At 38.8% G+C, this 4,855-nt stretch overlaps 1 protein-coding gene across 1 annotated transcript in view; it reads left to right on the plus strand.

The window, feature by feature from the left end:
* RAD21 (RAD21 homolog (S. pombe)) overlaps nucleotides 1-4,855 on the plus strand; it is a 30,687-nt gene that overhangs the window by 754 nt on the left and 25,078 nt on the right. The gene's annotated exons all lie outside the window — the stretch shown is intronic.

Here is a 4,855-nt window from a genome sequence, read left to right on the forward strand (position 1 = left end):
AGGAGGCCGGGGAAACCCTGGGCTGCGGAGGGAGGGGAGGAGGTTTGAACAAGCCCGCTCTAGGGACCGGGCCGCCTACTCCGCGGGTAAAAATGGCTGTCTGGGAGGAGGCGGTGGCGGGCCCGGCGCCCGCGGTGCCAGCCCCGGGAGCAGCAACCTTCCGCCAAACTCGGGTGCGGGGCTCAAGAACGTGCGGACCTGGTGGGGCGGGCGGAGCGGGGGAGGTCGGTGGGTGCCCCTCAGCCAGTGACTGCTGCTGCCCTCCTTTTTTAAAAAGATAATTTTTACGTTGGAAATGCTAAATATTGCCCCGACCCGTAGAAAAAGCGACGGAGGGAAGTTGCTTCTTATTCCAAGGATATTTGCATAATTGGTTTTTCCCTTCAACTTTTCCAATCATTCTTTAAAGTGATTAAGGATATCGGGTGTTGTAGAGACTCTCTGGGGAAGTGTGTGTTTCTGATAAATGCTTGATGCCCTTTTCGTCGCTGAAAAAGGCTTTTTGCGAATGATCCCCTCTGATAGTGTGGGGTGACACTGTCGGGTTGTGCTGCCAGACTTAGCGGCCTTCTTCAAATTTGTAAGAGGGAAACGTTGGGGATTTACTTGGTCATTCTGATTTGTTAGTGTCTTCAACGTGGAAAAAAAAAAGCGTTTGTGTGAAGGGTTTCTGGGAAAGGCTTGTGTTTATCGGCTTCTTTTTGCAAGGGAAAGTTAATGTTTGCTGTCATCATACTGGTTAGAAGAGTAATTGGTTTTCAGGCAAAAATTTCTATTTTCTTAAATTGGGTGTAAATGCCAGCGGGCTGTGCGAGTCTGTAGGATTTTGGAGACAGGCAGGAGAAGGTTTCTGAAATCGTGAAGTCGTTAAATACCTTTGTTAATGTCGGAGGCAACCAATTATTCTTGGAAAGGCGTTGATGAGGACATACGCCGTATCTAATCTTCAAATAAGTTAACAGTTTGTATAGTTGAGGTGACAGCAGTGCATAGCTAATAGACATAGTGCTTTTTATACACGAGTCGGGATTACAAAAGAGAATTTCTGGTGAATTATTATTTTGTGAAACATACAAATTCTGAGAAACTGTCTTTTACGTTTGGCACAGAATGGAAATTTTCTAATTCTTGAGGAATAAAGGCTGTACTTTTAGTTTAAATGTCATACCAGAGTTGTTAGGCATGATTATACTAGCTGGTTAATGTTTTGCTGCAAGATTGTCCTCAGAGTTACTCTGCATCAGCAGTGGCACTATGTTAGGTGTGCCCTTGTATTTAATTTTCATAATCTTTTTTGGTGAGCATTATCCCACTTTGTAGTTGAGAAATAACTTATTCACCGTTACAGAACAACTAAGAAAAGAGGGAGCTGAATTTGAAGCTATGGCTGTCTGATTGTAAAACCTTTAGTCAAAGGATGTTAGAACCAAAATGGAGTTCTAGTGTGCAGGGTTAAAAATACCTTCTGAGATCCTTCCCACCACTCCCCTGCAGAGGTAGCTCCATTCTGATCTGAGTTAGGTATTGATGTTGTCAAAGGTTAGGTAAATCACCAGATTTCAACCTTTCAGGTTTTTATAGTGGGGAAACTGAACTGCATAAAGGTTAGGCAGCTTAACCTGCTAGTTAATAACAATAGCAGGATTATGTCTTCTGAAATAGTTTTTACTTTGAATAGGTGGTGTACATGTATGTCCCGAATTAAAATATATGTGTGTGTACATATATATATCTCAAACAGTACAAAAAGGTAGGCCTCGCTTGCCCAGCATACCTACTTTCCAGAGGTAACCAGTATCACCAGTTTCGTGTGTACATCACAGATATTTTAGGCTTATTCGAGAACTAAATATATAGAGAAAGAGCATTCTTTTTTAAAACTCCAACTTTTCTGCACTTAACCTGGAGATTTTCCGTGTTAGCCCAAATGTTGTATTCTTGTTTAAAGCTGTGCTGTACAATCATCCCTTGGTATTAAAGGGGAATTGGTTCCAGGACCAAAACCACGAATTCCAAAGTCCCTTATATGAAATAGTGTAGTATTTGCATATAACCTACTCACATCCCATATACTTCAAATCATCTCTATTTATAATATTACAATTTAAATGCTATGTTAATAGTTAATATAGTTGTTATAGTTTTTTATTTGTATTATTTTTTGTCTCCTCCCCCGCCCCAAACAATTTTTGATCCTGGATTGGTTTAGTCCATGGATGCAGAAGCCATGGATAAGGAGGACGGACTGTATTCCGTTGTTTGGGTATATTAATTTATCATATCATTTATTGATGGCCAAGTAGGTTATTTCGAATGTTCTATTCTGCTCTGGCAAGGCAGCATAGTGCTGTACTTAGAAGTGTGGATTCTGAAGTTCAAGTTCCACTTCCATTAAATACTAGTGACATTTACTTATCTTCATCTGTTTTCTCCGTTTGTAAAATGGGCCAGTATTTACTTCTGTAGGACAGTCATGAAGAGGTTGGATACATGAAACATGTAGTGCTTTAGTAAGTTTTTTGGGGGTTTTTTGGTGTTTGGATTTTTGGTTTTGTCTTTAGTAATATGCATCTCCAAGTATATCTTTTGGTTACTGAAAATGCAATTTTTGGCTAGAAAGTGTAAGTGAAATTTTTACAAAATGTTGTCATATTGTCCTTCAGAGAGGACAGTACCAATTTACACAACCACTGTCCTGCCATGCTTTCTAATGTGTGAAATTTTGGTAATGACTGATACTATCCTAGAAGCATGAGCCTCAGTTTGACTGATTCTTTGAAACAGTCTTAAATTGCCATTTTTTGTATTCTTGAATATGTTCTAAAATAGCAGTCTTTCTGCTGTTTCACATCAGACTTTAATTTTTTAGGATCAATTGAAAAAAAATGCTTGCTGCTTTAGAAAAAAATGATTCTCAAATCATGAAATGCTAAGTTATGCTCTGGTATCAAATGCAGATTTTCTGCACAGGGTTTTCATAAAGGATTTAGCAGAATATAGAATCTTCAAAACCTGAAGAGATTAATCGACTTTTTAAAAGATTAGATAAAGTTTGGTATTATCAAGGGAAAAAAAAATTGACTTAAAAGGGAATTATAATTACACTTTCTCCTTATTCAGATACATACCAGGAGTCGATCCACCACTGCTCCTTTGGCTTCCTTTAGCTATTAGAGTGATTTCCTCTTGCTAATTGTTTCCCACATTAATTTTAGCATCGCTCTGCCTTCCTTAGCCCCATCCTATGCCAAACAGACATCTATTTAGGAATCTCTGCCTCTGCATAGCTGGGATATTTTAGGCACGGTGCTCTGACCAGCAGCTGAAGTGCTGGCCATGAGCTACTGACACCTGTTGAAAAATACCAGTAGTTTTAATTTTTAAAACGTCTAAAATTTTTTACATATGTCAATTATGAGATCACTTGGTGGATCTTATTTACTTATTCTTTAAGCACATATTTAGTAATTGTCGTGCAACAGATAGTATTCTAGAAGCTTAATATTAGGGAGTTTTTTGTTTAGGATACAGTTGCTTGCTTCCGTAGTGGAACTTGGGGCTTGTCCTATACAACAGCGATTATATTTCTCAGAAAATGCTGCCATGTTGGATTTCTATGAAGTTCTCTAGATTTTATAACATAGTAGGAGCAGCTTAAGTTTTGTTAGAACATTTTAAGACTTGAAGTAGGCACTGATTTAAAACATAGGAGGCTCTCTTCCAGTATGGGAAGCGGGTTTTAATCTGTAGAATACTAAATGGCAAATAAAGCATCTTTTAGGTGTTATTAGTTAATGCTCGTACGTTAAGAATATTTTGTCTGAGTTCTTAGTATAGAGCATGGTATTTCTTCATTCTTTTCTTTTTTTTTTTTTTTCCAATAAAAACAGAGTCTTGCTATATTGACCAGGGTGGTCTGGCACTCCTGCCCCTCAAGCAGTCCTCTTACCTTGGCCTCCCAAAGTGCTGGGATGACAGGCGTGAGCCACCACGCCTAGCCAATTTCTTCCTTCCTTAACTCCAAATTTAGGAGGAAGAGTTTACAACATTAGACAGTTGAAAAAGCCTGTTTGGTTTTCTTTTGAGAGAAAATTTTTTTTGGTATGAATTAATAATCCTTTGGGAACATGAGATTGAGAGAATGAGAATTTCAAGGCTCTTTGCTGTTAAGTGATGGAAATGGAGATAAAGCAAACCTGACTGCAGTAGTCTTGCACCACAGCCCCCCACCCTCCCAAATATTTTTGACATGTAAGAAATCTGTTGCCTATGATATGCTTAACTAAAATATATTTTCTCTACATCATTGGAAAGAATTGGCACATTTTTAATTGAAAGTACAGTAAGCAAAATTCTGATTTTAAGATTTACAGACTCTGACAACATGAAAAACAGTTACTCTGTGTCTTTTAGAAAAAAGCTAATTCAAAAGAGATTTTAGTCCCACCTGTGGTGTAAGAGATCCAGCTTCTCTGTCTTTGCCAGCATTTGATGTTGCCGCTATTTTTTAATTTAGCTCTTTATTAAGTGTGTGGTGATAACGTTTTTGGCCTTAATTGGTATTTCTCAAATGCCTAGGATGATTGAACGTCTCATGTTCTTATTTGTCATCAGTAAACTTTTTCTGTGAAATTTCTCTTCTTTGGCTCACTTTTTTTTTTTTCTTTTTAGACAGTCTTGCTGTGTCACCCAGACTGGAATGCAGTGTCGCTTTCTCAGCTCACTGCAACCTCCACAGCCTGAGTTCAAGCAATTCTCCTGCTTCAGCCACCTGAGTAGCTGGGATTATGGGTGCATGCCACCACATGTGGCTAATTTCTGTGTTTTTTAGTAGAGATGGGGTTTTGCCAGATTG

Source organism: Mandrillus leucophaeus, unplaced genomic scaffold (genome assembly GCF_000951045.1).
Source record: "Mandrillus leucophaeus isolate KB7577 unplaced genomic scaffold, Mleu.le_1.0 Scaffold749, whole genome shotgun sequence".
Taxonomy (NCBI): Eukaryota; Metazoa; Chordata; class Mammalia; order Primates; family Cercopithecidae; genus Mandrillus; species Mandrillus leucophaeus.